This window comes from Balaenoptera borealis (assembly GCF_965194805.1).
Source record: "Balaenoptera borealis genome assembly, chromosome: 2".
Lineage (NCBI taxonomy): Eukaryota > Metazoa > Chordata > Mammalia > Artiodactyla > Balaenopteridae > Balaenoptera > Balaenoptera borealis.
In genome coordinates this window covers 23,365,822-23,384,055 of record NC_138867.1, presented here as the reverse complement: position 1 = coordinate 23,384,055, position 18,234 = coordinate 23,365,822, and positions in this window count along the sequence as shown.

Below are 18,234 nucleotides of genomic sequence, written 5' to 3'. Positions count from 1 at the left end.
CATGCAAAAGTTAGCACAATAGACAACATAGGCAAAACTCCCTTCTATCATGGAGCTTACATTACAGAAAATTACTTAATTTATAAACATTTCTTATTATCTAAATTCTCCTAGGTAATAGGTTAGGTGAGAGTAATGGTGTAGAATGAACACAGTGAGTACAGTGAAGACACAATCCACTGAATTTCTTTTGTTTTGTCCCTTGTCAGAAGGTTATTTTTTTCAACCACAGACAGTAAGGGGAAAATATAGCAAATATCCCTTAATATGTACTCCGTTCTGAATTAGCATGTTTATATTTTTCATTTTTGCTTCATTTATGTTATTTATTTTATTAACAAAAGTTAAGTTAAAATGCAAGTTTCCTTTATCATTTTTACCAACTCAAAATTTCCTTTCAGAAGTAACTACTATCATGGATTTGGTATGTGCTGCTCCAAAATACATTTTTATTCATTATATCACATAACTATGTATTCTACAGGCATATGTATGGGATTTATGAATTGTCCAATATGTTATCATTATTTATATGCTATCAATAAATTACAATTTATGTATTAGTCTCCAAGTGTTTTTTTCATTCATCATTATATTATGGAGAGCTATTCATGATGACATGTAGAAGTTTACTCAAATATAAGCAATGATATATAGCTCATCCAACAATTTCATTTTTCCATTTCCCTGATGATGGCTGCTTCCTATTCTTAAATTACGCAAATAATACTGCAGGAAATATTCTTAAGCGTTTCACTTGGTGTAATTTACAAGACCATTTAGAGGGTATGTATGTAGAAATGAAATTGTAAGACTTTAGAGAGTTATATATTACATACTACTAAATTTTATTGCTCTCCAATGCTGTTACAAATTTATACATCTCCTTGCATTATAGAAGAGTCTCTTGATCTACCATTCTTTTATGCAGTTATAATTAAAGAATTTATTTTAGTCTGATTCTTATGAAATGGTATCCAATTGTTAAATTTTAATGCAACTTTTGATACTTTCACTGGTAATATCAATTTACTCTTTTGAAAAAGTTTTAATCACATACATTTGCCTTATTTTGCTTTTGATGTTCTACTTTTAGTATACATATGTAGAATCATTTAATGTAATTTTAGTATTGTTCATATATGATCCAAGTACTGCCATATATGATGAAAAATTATATTTCAATTTCTTTGCTGTTTTAAACTTTATTTATGTAATTAAATACCATACAGAAGGTTTAATTTTAAAGTAAAACATTTCATTGCTTCATACCCTGAAATCAGAAAGACATGTGTCTTTGTGTTTCTTTCTCATTAATTTTAGTACATCTAAACTTCATTTGTATTGTGCAAAGTAGTGTTTAATTTTTTCCTATAAGGGAAAATAATTTTTAATGCCATTTTATAAGTATAACATTGCTCACTTGATTTGTAAGGCCACCTCTTTCACAACCAAGTTTCCACAAATGTTTGCATCTGATTTTAGGATAGTGATTAATATTTTTTTATAATTATATAATTACATATAAACATAATATCTGCATATTATGAATATATAATTAGATATAATATTCTAATATGTTTTAGATTTCCCTTAATTGTCTCTATCCCACATTTTATATTATCCCACATTTTATAATCAGCTTATCTGGATCCTTTAAAATAAATTAGAATTATGTGGATTGATGCTGAATTTTTAGTGTTTACATAACACTGGCATTTTTATACTTTTGGAACTTTCTATCTAGAAAGCATATTTCTCTCCTTCCATTTGTATTTGCTTTACATACATCAATGGCATTTACAAATCAATTTGTGTATAGCTTCCTCTTCCATACATTTTTCTCTGGATTGTATATCATTTTGTCTGATATTTTAGGTGCTAGTGAATAGTAAGCTTTGATTTAATGTACATATTGAACCCAGACAATTTTTTGAACTCTTTGTAAGTAACTTCTTCCAGAAGTTTTTATTTAATAAGTTTTTTATTAATTAAGTATAAGAAAACATTGTGTATTATCTTTATAAACTATGTACAAAAATCATATTAGCTGAACCTCCTAACATTTTTGTATTAACATTTCACATAGACAGGCTTCATTTATTTTACATTTTGTATTTCATTGATTAGTGCTTTGGTGTTTAAGCACAATTTTGACGGTTTTATTAATAATAGGCATTGTTTCCATTATTTTTCTGAATTTATTTGGTGTGCTTATATTTTCATTGTACAATATTTATGTACGACTGGGACTGCATTATTTGTTTCCAAATACCCTCTCACTTGCTATAATAGAATTAGCACCCATGTCCACTTTCATGTGACTGGCCCACACATATTATGTGATTGGGTCCCTCAAAGGACTCAGAGACCCCTAGAACAACCACCTGAGGCCATTCAAACTAGGAACAGACTGTATATTTTTCCATTCATATGGGCTTTGTTTAAATAACTACCTGGATTACCACAGCTGTTCATGCTTTACTTTTTTTTTTTTTTAAGTTTTCTTTTTATTTATTTATTTATTTTTAACATCTTTATTGGAGTATAATTGCTTTACAATGGTGTGTTAGTTTCTGCTTCATAACAAAGTGAATCAGTTATGCACTTTCTAAAGACACTTTGAGCCCAACATTTAGTAATCTTCTGGACTTGCTGCCTCTGGTCTCAGAAACTGAGTTTATAGCCTGTTCCAAACAATAATCTTACTTTTCCTTTTTATTTCCATAGGAATCCCCCTCATTGACTGACTACCTGATTGCTCAGATCATCCAGCAAGTATCCTTACCATCAAGTCTAGATAGAAGATTCAACTAGCATTTCAACCACAGAAATCTACCTGAAGCGACATATAAGGACTAGCTTCCCTAATTTGTCGAAACAAAAAGGAGGGATTGGCAAGGGGTCCTTAACATTCCCCTCAGCCTGAGTAATCTTTAGACAAGCTTCTTCCAGACTCTAGGTCCTCATCTCCCCTTATTTAGAACACTTAATTTAGAAAACTTGTAATTGCAAATTTTATTTATGGCCCTTCAATATGTGAATATTTTTAAAAGCTTCTTGCCAGTTTCATACTGCAGGATTCTTTTCTCAAGGGCATGGGAGGCATCCCTTTGAAATGTAAGCATGAAGAAAGATTGAGCTTCCCCCACCTCCCAGTCTCTGTGGGAAGGTGGGAGTCTAACTTCTCTGGGTGCCTCGCTCAGAGTTTTAAACCTACTTTCTGGCATGAATATAATAGAAAGTTTATTTTTCCTTTGGGCAAATCTAATTAGCAAACAGATGGTCCATGATCTCTCCCTCACCTAGTGTCCAAAAATCCTTTCCTTGCCCTTTGATTTTGTTTCGGCAGGCCTGAGCCTAGATTCCCTTCTGCAACAGTCTTGAATAAAGCTTTCCTTCCCAGTTTAACATTGCCTAGTTTAATTTTGCTTTGACACTAGTTAAGAATCATTTGAAGTTCTCCTTTCAATTAGGGATATAGATCAAATCCACCATAGATCATTGCTCCCATAATTACTAGAAAACCCTCGTAAACTAAAAAATGCATTATTATTATACTATAGAAGAGTTGTGAATGCAAGATGTCCAAAGAAATTATGTTCACAGAAAGTTAATCCTACAGTGGTGATCAGATTGTTAACCACTGGGAAAATTTGCTGAGCCTGAGAAGTTTGGGTTGCAACAGAGGGAGTCTTTTAGTGTAAAGAGAAACCATTAGAGCTTTTAAGACTGAACTGACTGATATGATATATTATAATCTCTAAGATATTCAAATACAAAGACAATCTTTACACCTGCTAATTTTTTTTTTTTCTTGAGTTCATAGTGGCATAGGAGTCTGGGGGAGCTGCACTGAACAGTAAAGATAAATCTCTATATTATCATGCTTAAAGCCCCAAATCTTGCAAGATGTAAGAGCCTATGATAATACAAAACATACATTGTCCTCTAAGTATTGAAACTAACTGGAGCTGTAACACAGTATTGATTCAGTTAAACTCCTAATTAGAACAAAGACTTCACTTTGGCTCTCGGGTAGATGAAAGGGAGTTAGCTCTCTGTTGGAAAATAATACATACAACATATCCATATGTCTTTAAAAAATAATACCCAGTAGAAGATTTAACAAAAAATAGAAGACATGAAGAAGCAGGATAATGTGCTCCAACATTAAGAAGAAAAAGACATAGAAACACATTTTTTTCCTGATATTATTGTGTTCAATGGTAGTCATAAAAATTCAGTACAAATGCACATATGTATCATTCATTTAAAAATTTCTTAGTGCTATATATCTGGCATTCACATATTTTATAGCATCTCACACTCCACAAATAGTGACTGCAATTTTTAGAGTTTTTCTCGTATGATTCCTAGTCAAAATGGAAATAAAGTAAATGTTTTTGTTAAATATTAATCTGCTTTATAGATTTCCAGTTAAAGTGATTATTGCTTCATTATTATCATAAATACATAAAATGAGATTTATTTTATTTTATTACCTTTATATAGAAACTCACTAGAAATGAGCTCATGGATGGAATATAAGTGTCTGTCCATTCATTAAACATTCACACAATTACCGGATAAAGTAAAAAGAATAAAGGAATACAAAAAAAAAAAAAACATTTTGTAAATTCAGAGAAAGAGTTAAAAACATTGTTTAATTTTCACATTTGTTTAACACAATTTTTATTTCAGCTAGGGTGTTTTACATGTAATATTAACTATGAATTTGAATCCAGTGGCCTCATTTAGATTATTTTATTATTACGAAGATTCAGTAATTGAGAATGTGTGTTCTTGATGTTAAAAACCAGAATAGGATGTGTACAGAGTATGTTAATTGTTCATCTTAACTTACAGAACTCCACACAATTATCATTTCATTTAAGAATAACTAAGATTCAATAGAAGAGGGAAGAGAGAGAGGAAGAATCATTCAAGTACATGCTAATTAAAAGGACTTATCTGTAGATTCCATGACACTAGTAAGCATATTGAAAATACACTGAGTCAGGCTTACACATCCACCAATGAAGTATGTAGTTCCCACCACATACTGCAGAAAGGTAGTATCATAAACAGAACTGAAATGCAAGTCATCATTTTTCATTTACTTTTCCATTACTCTTATGATTAGGTTTTTTTAAGTTCAATTAAGAAGGATTACTTTTCTTCTCAACATTTTTGGAAAATCTCCTCACCATTTTATTAAATAGATAATGCTCTTTTCAGTACGATATATTTTAAATGATTTAAAAACTGGTGGTTATTGTAGATGATTTATTTGATGAAAGAAATGATAAATTTCTTCCACTATATTGTCTCCATAACAAGATTTTCATATCCTTATAATTACTTATATTAGAGCACAAACATCTTGTGAACATTAGAAATGTGCTACATGTTTGTATATCAACCATTTTCATCATAAAATTTGTCAGAATAAAATTCAATGCATAAATTAATATAAAGCATCTTTTTAATGGACCCAAGTGACTGGTAAGTTTAACATCTGAACTCATTAGTGCGTATCACAAATAATATTCTTATGAAATATTGGATTGAGTTGTATCTGCTTGCCTCATCAGCCCTCATCATTCTGAGCAGTAAGCACAAACTCAAAGAACTGACAAAACCATTCTACTCCTATAAATATTTCGTTGTTATGTGAAATTTTATTTGTGAGAGGCAATTTGGAATTTTGACACAGATTTTTTTCTCACTTTGTTCCTTTGAATGAAAGAAACATAAATCCAACCTTTTTTTCAACATAACTTTATCTCTACCTCAAGAATCAGATAAATGCCATTAAAAACATAATTTACTTTATTTGATAAAAAGGTCCATGCTTATTCCTTGGCTTATAAAATCAATGTATTCCAGACAAAGTTTCTGCGTTTGTCCAGAAATCATTAAATTGCCTAATTTCCTATACAATGTCTACTGCACAAAGTGCAACATCTTTGGTTTATGAGAGCACTGTAGAATGCAAAATTTCTACTCCTGTACGTATATTGGTACATATCATATGTATTCATATTCCACCGGCTGAAATTTGGTCATATGGCCATGCCTAACTCAGAAAAGTAGTTTTTCACTGTGATCACAAGTAGAGGGAAACACAAAATTCTGTTACAGCTGCCAATCTCTACCACAAATCTTATGTGCATAAATTAGAAAATAAGATTGCAAGTTAATTAAATTCATGTGTTTATACAGAAGAATAGAATAAACCAAAATAAAGAAAAGTTAATTAAAATGAGAGCAGAAATTAGTGGAATATCAACTTAAGAAGAATGAGGTTATCAACAGTGTATATAATCTTAAAACTTTAAATGATTAGGTAAAAACACAAAACACTGGCAAGATTAATCAAAAGAGAGGATAAGTAAAATAACCTAGACATAAATATTATTTGCAGTAAAAATATTTTAAACTTTAGATTAATTATAATTCCTAGAAAATAATTATAATATTTATTCAAATGACTAATAATCATTATATAAATAAATTTATTAGCAAAATTTACCAACAAAATGCTGAGAATTTCACAAGTGAATCATAATAAATCCTTAAGATGTAGAAATGACTAAGTAACCAAGACTAATATGTATTTTATTGAAAAACCAGATAAGAATACTTTAGAATAAATACAAATTTAATTTAGGAATATAGATTCAAACATTTTAAATATAAATTGAGGGTACTAACATGGAAAAATCATTGCATCTTTCCCCTCAAACTGTTCACAATTTAGTACCTAGGACCATTTTTCACTGGAGATTTTCCTTTCCCTTTTCTAAGTACAACTCTTAGAATGAATTTTTTCTCTATTACAGTTAGTATTTTAACTGCTTTCAATGAGAGGGATTTGGATTATTTTAGTTTTAGATATCCATATTGCTGACCTGGCCATTGTTCCTAATAAAGGTGTGTGTGCTAAGGTTGCTGCTCCATTTCTTAAAATACAGACTGCATAAATATTGCCTCTTTAAAGCCTCATTATTCAAGATTCATGATTGTTTTGGATTTTAATATTTAATATTTCCCTAGATATAGTTATAAGAAACTTGTCTTTTTACATTCAAAATCAGGACCAGGGAAGACAGAACTGGGTTTCATCATTTGTCAAAAATTTCCACTCACAGAAAATATTAAAGAAGTCAAAAATCTTACCTTAGTTTCCTGGCACTGTTACTGTTGAGGACCTACCTGAGTTTGATACTTCACCTCTATGACTCAGTTACTGTTGAATGACTGATTTCTTGTCTTCAATAAGAGGGCTGAAAACCAAGTGACCAATATCTGATTACTTAGCATCCTCCTTTCATTTATTAAACTTTGGAGCTAGTTTATGCATATGTCCTAGCAATGTTTCTTAAAGCTGGGAATTATTAAACAGAATCTATCTATATTTAGTTGGATCTCCAACTGTGCCAGTCTGGGGCCCCACCAGAACTGGAATTCTCACAAGGACCATTTGGAGAGATATGAGAGAAGGGTAAGGAAAATAGCAATGGATTTGAAGCACTCATGAAATAGCAATGGTGGGAAGTCAGAACCACTATAGATCTGAAGAAACAAGAAGAGAAGATGAAATTACACAGACCCTACAATTTCTGGAAACTCAGAAGAAACATTTTCTAAGGGGTGGCACAGCAATGCAGCTCTTCCAGCACTGACACAGGCAGGGACGGAGACAGAAAGAATAAACTGCTTGCTTCCAATATTTTTCCAGTGTATAAACCCAACTGTACCAGAGAACAAAGGGTCCACATAACTGACTTAATAAAGAACATCATCCAATGGTCATTGTGCAAGGCAAAGAAAATAAAGAATAAATCTTAGGATCAAAATGTGACTAATGAGCTTAATTCCCACAGTGTGGTCATCAGACTATGAAGAAGCAGATTAGCTGCTGGAAACCTGGTCTGGAGTTTTCACTTTTCGAGTAATATTACATAAGAATGGTCTGTCATGAAGTGGTATTGGTAAAATAAACATCAGTGGCATATAATAGATAATTTAGAAATAGAACCATACCTATTCAGTCAATTGATTTTAAACAAAAGTTACAAAGTAATTCAACAGGGAAATAATAATCTTTTAAACACATGTACTAAAACAATTGGTTAGCCAAATGCAACAACATAAATCTCAACAAAAACCTCATACAAAAATTAAACTGAAGTGGATCACTGACCTAAATGTAAAGAGTTAACAGTGTAAGACTTGTAAAAGAAAACATAGGAGAAAATGTCGGTGACCTTGGGTTGGCAAATATTTCTTAAGTAAGACACAAAATGCACTTAAGTATAAATTTGCACTTTGCCAAAGTTAAACACATTTGTTCTCCAAAACACAATGGTAAGGAAATAAAAAGATAAATCACAGACTGGGAGAACATATTTGCAAAGCAAATATTCAATAAATTATTTTTATCCAGAAAAAATAATGAGCTCTTACAACTCAATACTGAATGGATACACAACTGGATTGAAAACAAAAAGAGCAAATAATTTGACCATTTTCCAAAGATGACAAATGAGCACAAACAGAATGCTCAACTACCTTACACATTAGAGAAGTGCAAAATAAAACCACAATGAGATACCGCAACTATAACAGCAACACTTAAAAAGAAGATGCTGCCATTAAGTGCCAGTGAAGAGGTAGAGAAAATGAAACTTGTACATTTTTGGTGAAAATAAAAAAAATGGTACACCCACTTTGAAAAACAGTTTGGCGGGCTTTTATAAGGGTAAACACACAGCGACCCTATGACTTACCAATCTCATTCATAGATGTTTATTCCCAAATGTAATGAAAACATAAGTCCGCCTCAAAATTTGTTAGTATATGCTTTTAGCAGCTTTACTCATAGAAGCCCCAAATTAGAAACTTCTCTAATGTGAATCAACTGGTGGTTAAACAAATTGAGATATATGCATGTAATAGAATAGTATTCAGTAATAAAAATGAATGGACTCTTTTACATGCAGAAACATAAATAATCTCAAATACATTGTTCCTAGTGAAAGAAGACATTAACAAAAGAGTATATGCTGTATCATTCTATTTTTATGAAATTCTAGAAAGTTCAAAACTTTAGTGGTGGAAAGCAGATCACCAACATCCAGAAGGGGTAGGGTGAGGGGATTGATTAAAACAGGGTATGTGAAAACTTTCTCAAAGTGTCAGAAATGTTCTGTATCATGACAGTGGTGGTACTTCTTGGTCTTGCTAATTGTCTCACAATACCTATTCTTCTTTCAATCTTTTGGTAAAGAATTCCCAAAATTTTACTTTGTATATGACCTCCAAGAAACAGATTCCATATCACAACCTCACTTGCAGCAAATCTGGTCATATGACTAATTTCTGACCAATGGATGTAAAGCAAAATAAATGAATGTAATTTCAATGTCATGTCCTTAAAATGATATGACTCTCTCTACACTTTCTTCCATACTTTAAACATGTAGATGAGGACAATATTCAAGCTGATGACAGGGCAATAGGAAAGAAGGAACCAGATCCCTTGCAGAAACACTATCTACCCTATACCGTTCAGTTACATCTGCTTATATTGTGTAGTACTGCTACATGAAAAAATGAAGTCTAGGATGGCATGTACATTATATAAAACACAGGTTAATCCCTATTATATATCAAGCTCAGCGTTTTATCATTATGCTTTATCATTTTATGTGGTTTATCATTTTATTCTTCTCAATTATTACCAACATAATATTGAATATCTTCTACACTTCTTTCACTCCAGCCATATTGAAATAATTGTACTTGATGCTGTAACTTAAAAATAGAAACAATGGTACTATGGGATTGAAATTTGTTGGTGGTTGAGTAAATTTGTGGGGCTACATGGGAATTAATATCTTCTACATTTGAGGGCTTTCTGCTTCAGGTGTTTATACTTGCTTTTGATTCTTCCTGGAAAATATTTACCACTTCTGATCATGCAGTTCTTAGTTCAATTATCATTTCCTCATAGATGCCTGTGTTGAAAAAAACTATCTTATATTGCATGATCCTTCATTTATTTGCTATATATTGAAATAAGTATTGAAATTTTTATCATTGAATTACTTGGTTTTTGCTCTTGCTGTTGTTGTTTCATTTAGAATATGATCTTAATGAGAGAACTTTTTCATCATTATACAAAGTTCTCCCCTCATGGGGCCTGTATAGGAGAAGAAAACAGAAGATATGCAGATAAAATAATACATGTTTCAGACATGGTGATTATTAAGAACAAAGATGGGGCTGTTGGTGAGTTGAAAGGGGGCTAATGATTTGCATAGGCAGGCAAGTTGAACTCTTAAGCTGGTATTAGATGAAAGAAAGGAAAGAGTATGGTAAGGTAGTCCAGGCATGTGGAACTGAATAGGCAAAGATCTAAGAGCTTTTATTTGTTTATATTTCTTTGAGGGGGAACGTATTTTCAAGGAATAGAAAGGAGACCAATATCTTTGAGGAGGCCAGGGGAAAAGGAGAGTGTTTAAAAAAAGGAATGGAGAATTAGCAGGGCAACAACATTTAGAGCATTCTAGCTCATTATAAGAATGTTGGTTTTTACATTCTGTTAGATTATAAGCCATTCACAAATCATAATCTTAATTGATCTTAATATTTTTATAACTGTTTGACTCTAAGCTAAGAATGATTTAAAGAGGGGCAAGTGTTGAGTAGGAAGAACATTTAGGAAGGTATTGCAATAATTCTGGTGATAAAATTTGTAGCTAGGGGCAAGGTAGTGGCAGTGAAGGTGGCTAGAAGTGCTGACATCCTGCATAACAGCAACTACAGAGTGTGCTAAAAGACTACATGTCAATGAGACAAAGAGAACAAAGTTATAATATTGTTTTGTTTTGTTTTTTTCTCTAGAAATTGGAGAACCACAGAAGTTTAGAGTATACATTTACTGAAATGGAGTAGACAGCCAAGGAGCATGCTTGGGCATGGAAGAAAGATCAAAGGTTTAGTTTTTGAAGGGTCTTTAGATATCAGAATGCAATAGTGGTGTACGTGGTCTTGAATTTAGGGTATATTTCCTTAGTTTATGCAGTAAGTGTTAAGAGTAGACTTCAAACTGGGTTCATCAGCATGGAGATGACATTTAAAGTCATAAAACTGTATGAGATCATTAAGGAGTGTGTGAACCCTTCTGTGCCACTCAAGTATTTAGACATTACAGAGATGATAAAGATTCTTGCATATGAGAAATTGGAGTAGTGGAGTTGTTAGGAATAAGATCTAGGGTATGATCATGTGAATGAGTGGTTGACATGAATTGAAGATTAGATGATGACAAGATTAGAGGAAAATATATCAAGGAACTGAGAGAACAGGGCTTCAGAGTCATTGTCTCTGTGGATATTAAACTCACCAAGAATTATGATGCCCATAGAGATGAACAAAATTGCAATGACTCAGTAAAGTTTTCAAGGAATGGTGGGGGCTATGTCTGTAATCTATAGATAAGAGTAATGAAAAGGCACTACTGCAAAACAAGCTTATCTTCCTTCTAATGTGTCTGATCATCTGTTCAATAGCCCATATATGCCTTGGTTCTTGCTATCAGGGAGATCATTGGCTAATATGCCTTGCCTCCTTTATTGACAAAAATTTGCATGCTTTTATACATCATAAAATATGAAAATTGGTGTAAATGGAATAAGCATTCACAGATACTTTTAATCAAAACATATAAATCCTTGATATGCTTTCTTAATATCAATATATCATATTTTCTCAAATTTAATTTATCCCCTAACCAAAAAGAAATGTCAATCACCAAAAATATCAATAAATCATAAATACTTAAAAGTATAATATGTTAACAATAAATACAAGGGTGTAAGCCTTAATGTTTAATGTTAATGTTTAATGTTATTACCAATAACATTGTATTTTTATTGACAAATTAATGGGATAAGATTCTAAAGCTCCTCCAACTACTTTAGCATTTTCTGTGGGAGAGCAAACCCTATACTTGGTTTCAGTTACATAAAAATATTATACAACTTGGAAGAGGAAATTTATTTGCCTTTTGCTGGTAGTGATTTCTAATCATATCTCAGACTATTTAATATTGTAGAGCAGAAAGAAGAAATAGAGGTAAATATTATGTTCTTTTGACATTAAAAATAGGCAAATGAGACTTCTGAGGAGAAAGCTCCAAAACCAAAACTCACATTTAAGCAAGATGGCAATTTTTCAAGTAACAAAACATCTAAATCTGAATATATTCACATAGATGACAACAAACAAAAGCAAACTATAATGGAAAAAAAATCAAGGCAATATTTCTAGCGTCAAAATTTAAAACAGAGAACTCACAAAATACCATCAAGATTTCCTCCAACATGTAGACAGCAAGGCTGCATCATTTTATTTTATAGAAACAAATACGGCAATGGTTGCACAACTCTGTAAATCTACTAAAAGCCACTGAATTGCATGTATCAGATGGGTGAACATTATGGTATGCAAATTATATCTGAATAGAGCGGTTTAAAATATCCATATGTATATGTATATACATATGGATATATATGTGCTTGTATATGTATGTGTATACGTGTGTATATATGTATATAGTATGTACATAATAAGCCATCTAACAAGTTGAATGTGTGATCAAAACAATTCAGAATAATCTTAATGAAAATATACCAAAGTGAAAAGACACCAATGTGGATAGACTATTATTATTGCTTCATGGATTTAACAACAGAAAAGGAAACACATGTACACACACAGAGAATTAATCAATATAGTTTATATTCTACTGGTGTTTCATGTAGTATAAAAAAATAAAGAAATTTTTAAAATGGTGATTAATTTTTAATCATATTTGATTTCTTTGCTATAGAAGCAGAAAACTGTAAAATTCAGGAAGACATCATAGGATAGGAGTGAGAATCATTTCATTTTAACTATGAAATATGGAGAAATCCCTTCCAAGTAATGATAGTACAGATTATTTTAAAAGTAATGAGCCTTAAAACCATAGGGAATAAAAAAGAGATTCAATGCAAAACACCTTAGTTCTTCCATGTTGCATATACTATGCCCCATATTCCGGAATTGACATTTATTTTCCTGGTTGTTTATACTAAAAGTATTGAAATCATTTTAAACATATGTTTCTCAAATGTGTATACTACTAGAGAAAGCAGGTTTTTCTTGAAGATAATAAAGCCAACATTTAGAGTCCTTCACTTGCATGCCCCACCTCCCAATTTCTGAAAAGAGATACTAGCCTCATACCTAGCGTCATGAATTCATAGAGTATTTAAGATTAGTTAAAAACCATGTAAAACTCTAATAGCCTAATGTGTTAAAGCACACACAAGAACAAGTCTAATATAATATTTTCAAATTTGGCAAAAATTGTAAAAATATTCATAACATTAACAGTCAGCTACCAGAAACAATGATAAAATTTCAATGAAATAATTTTGATAAATGATGCTATAGGAAAGGCTGAATTAATGCTCTGTTCTCACTGTAGGAAAAGAAATTATTAAATCACTGAAATATAAAGAGTCAAGTAAAGAAGACAAAGATGAAGAAAAACAAAATTATAGAGGTGGGTCTGGCAGTTAATTAAAATATGTTTATGTTTGAGGTCTGCAATATTTTTGATATTTTTCAGCTTTTAAAAATAGGTAATTTGTATCATTTATTTTCTAATTTTCAATACATTTTCAGTCTCATCTTAATATTCATCATTTTGCATTTTAAAGAATGGTTCCACAAAGAGTTTGCCTGCAAAATCCTGGATTTTGTGTTGACTCCTCCCAACACCTCTTTAAAATATTTTGTAGTTTCTTCTCCTACTTGGCTCACTGATTCATCACTTGCCTCAGTTCTTCATTCCATATTCCCTCCCTCACACTGCTTCCAAAATGTTTTTCCAATGTAAAAATCTGATCACAAGAGAACATAATTCAATCAATCAATTTTTTTTACATGTAAATTTCAAAATATTGAGCACAATATAGCCCCTCTTTGGTGAGGTACTGGTTAAGGTCTTTGGCCCATCTTTTAACCAGGTTGTTTGTTGTCTTACTGTTGAGTTTTAAGAGTTCTTTATATATTTTGAAAAACAGCTTTTTATCAGCTAAGTCTTTTGCAAATATTTTCTCCCAGTATGTGACTTGTATTCTCATTCTCTTGACATTGTATTTCACAGATCAGAAGTTTGTTGCTGTTGTTTTTAATTTTAATGAAGTCCAGCTTATCAATTACTTTTTTGAGAGGTTTTGTCTTTAGTGTTTTATCTACAAAGGTATCATAGCCAAGGTCATCTAGGTTTTCTCCTATGTTATCTTCTCCTATGTTATCTTCTATGGGTTTTACAGCTTTGTATTTTACATTTAGGTTCATAATCCATTTTGAGTTAGTTTTTGTGAAGGGTGTAAGATCTGTGTCTAGATTCATTTTTTGGCATATGGATGTCCAGTTGTTCATAGATTTGTATTTTAAGGATGAACAATTTCAATATTTCCATATGGTATGGTTTATTTTATCAGTGTATTCCACAGTGTACACTTTTTTCCTATAAAGAATGATGCTATCTTTTTAAGATTTCAGGAAACATTTAAACATAATTTTTTAAAAGTTATACTGAATATGAAATACACCCATCCTTGTCAATATTCAAATAGCAAATATAGAAATAGATCAAGATAAATATCAGAATAGGAGAATATAAAAAATTGAATGAAACTTTCATTCCTGAGAATACATTTTTAAAGATAACTAATAGTAAATATTTGAGTTCTCTCTCTATGATTTGTGTGTTGGTAAAGGTTGTAATGAAAATTGTCAAATGACTTTCATTTTTTCTTTCTTGTTAATAGCTTTCTCAAGGTGGAAAGTTGTCCTACATTGTGTCAAAAGAATAAGCTCTCAGATTGCTAATATTTAATACATTCTGAGAATAACTGCCATGTACTATACAAATTTGACCTTTTCAGAACTCCAAATTTGATTGGATGGACATTTCTGTCCTATTTAAAAACTCAAACCCCTGTTGGAAAGAGATAGAATGACCATCTGTTGAAATTCAGAATACTAAAAAGGTTAAAGTACACAACCAAATGCTTCAGAGAATATTTCATAATTAAATTTTTCTATCTTATTTAGTGTCAAAAATAATGAGAAACTGAGATGATGATATGAATTCAGTTTTCATTATTCAGAAAATAAAATGTAAGGTGAGAATGTTGTACCATTAGGTGTTATATTGAAAGCCTGTATAAAAATGTTTTTTAGTTTTGCTGAAGTATCAGGGATTAGTCTAAAATACAACCACCCTAGCACAAAGAATGCTTCATTTTAGTTCAAAATGGCATTTAGATTAATAATAAAAAAGTTAATGTTAGTACTGCATTAAATCCTGAAGGTTTAAGTCATCTGTTCTTCAATGTTGGCAGGTATAGGTATACTTATCATTTAATTTATAATATCCCAGACATTTAGAGTAGGAGAAATTAAAGCATAACAGCTGGCAGAGCAGAAATCATAAATAATTAGATTTATTTTTTAAATGCCAAGATTGATTTTTTGACAGAATTATGTCTTAGTTTGGACTGCCTTAACAAAGTATCATAGACTGGGTGGTTTATAAACAACAGAAATTTATTTCTCACAGTTCTGGAGGCTGGAATTCTCAGATCAGCATGCCAGCATGATCAGGTTCTGGTGAGAGCCCTCTTCTGGCTCTCTTCCTGTATTGACAACTTACTCTGGTTTCTTCACATGGCAGAAAGATATGAGATAGCTCAATGTCCTCTCCTTTTAAGGGCACTAGTCCCATTCATAAGGGCTCTACTTCATGACCTAATTACCTCCCAAAGATTCTACCTCTTAATACCCCTAATACCATCAAAATGGGTATTAGATTTCAACATAAATTTTGGGGGGTTAGATATTCGGCCCACATCAAATTAAGTATCATAGTTCTTACTATCTGACATAACTGTAAACATAATTTGTATGATTCCTAAGAGAAGGTGATAAAAGATTCAGTAATTAACTGAGATGAAATGGAGTTTATGCTTTTATATATTTTAGCCCATGATGGTAAAATCTCTGAAAGTCCACTGACCTATGCAAGTTTCATCCTATATGATACTAAACAGACATGGATAGCTTCTGCTATTTAAAATAGGTAGAAAGGCTGTATAAAATATATATTATCATATTAAAATATATAATGAGATTAAATAAGGAAAGGGAAACTGTAGTTTAAATAAAGATAGAGAGTAAGCACTAAAACTTATGATACATTGGCATTGAGGTGAGTGGTAAATAATTAAACAGAAAAGTACATATTGCAATCTAAAGGCTGGTTTAGTGCTAAACTGGGAACATGAAAGAAATGTGTTCTTAAGAATGCAAAAGGGAGAAACTGGAAGTGAGCTATCCTGTAAAATGGAGACAACAGAAAAGCTTTGTAGAAGGAAGGGAAGCAGGGATGGAGAAAGGAAGGACTAAAGAATAAAAATCTCCTTTATCTGGTCCAGGCAAAAGAGATCATGACTCTGCCCATGACTTAGGCAGTTACCTGCATGAGTAGAAGTACAAATACACACCTGATTTCATGTAATATTTAGTCTTACTAGATACTTGTGGCATCTGATAGATGTTATTAAAGTAAAAATGAAAAGACTAGAAAAAAAGCAGCATTTAAAGATATTTTTAAGATGTTCACAATTAAAGAAAAATATGATCTGTTTGGGAATAGCAAGCAAACCTAGACAGATTTTAGTGACCGAAGAACATTAAACACAATGCAACAATTTTAAGATCAAACAGAAGATAGAATACCTATAAATAAACAACAGCAATACTGAAAACAGTAGTTTCTGCTTGTCAGGCACATTAGAAGCCAGAAAAGAATAAGGAAAATATTTGAAGTGCTTAGACCTATAACTGTTAACATAGAATCCAATAGGTTAACAATATTTTACATCTTGCTCCTTCTTCAGTGACCCCAACCAAACTTCTTTAAGGCAACACCACACACCCATGCTAGAAGAGATGAATTGAAAACATATGTTTAAATAAACCTTAATAATAAGAAAAGCTACATATTTATCATTTACTTTTTAGTACATAATGATATAACATGTTTCTGAAATGAAACAACATCAAATTTCATGTATCTTACTCATAATTTAATATGGGAATTGCTACAATAACATTTTAGATGTTTGCTGAATCAATTAATTTATAAATATATACAAGAGTATATAAATATAATATCATATTTGCAATTAAGTTTATCTTAATTCTGTTACTTGTTAGAAATGTCTGGTTGTTAATAACAAGAGTTACACCTAAGGAGGTAAAAGACCTGTATTCAGAAAACTATAGGACACTGATGAAAGAAATCAAAGATGACACAAACAGATGGAGAGATATATGTTTTTGGACTGGAAGAATCAATACTGTGAAAATGACTATACTACACAAAGCAATCTACAGATTCAGTGCAATCCTTATCAAATTACCAAAGGCATTTTTTACAGAACTAGAACAAAAAAAATCTTAAAATTTGTATGGGACAAAAAAGACCCTGAATAGCTAAAGAAATCCTGAGGGAAAAAAACGGAGCTGGAGGAACCAGACTCCCTGACTTCAGACTATACTACAAAGCTACAGTAATCAAGACAATATGATACTGGTACAAAAACAGAAATATAGATCAATGGAACAGGATAGAAAGCCCAGAGATAAACCCACGCACCTATGGTCAACTTAACTATGACAAAGGAGGCAAGAATGTACAATGGAGAAAACACAGTCTCTTCAATAAGTGGTGCTGGGAAAACTGGACAGCTACATGTAAAAGAATGAAATTAGAACACTCCCTAACACCACACACAAAAATAAACTCAAAATGGATTAGAGACCTAAATGTAAGACCAGACACTATAAAACTCTTAGAGGAAAACATAGGAAGAACATTCTTTGACATAAATCATAGGAAGATTTTTTTTTTGACCTACCTCCTAGAGTAATGGCAATAAAAACGAAAATAAACAAATGGGACCTAATGAAACTTAAAAGCTTTTAGACAACCCTCAGAATGGGAGAAAATATTTGCAAACAAATCAACGGACAAAGGATTAATCTCCAAAATATATAAACAGCTCATACAGCTCAATATTAAAAAAACAAACA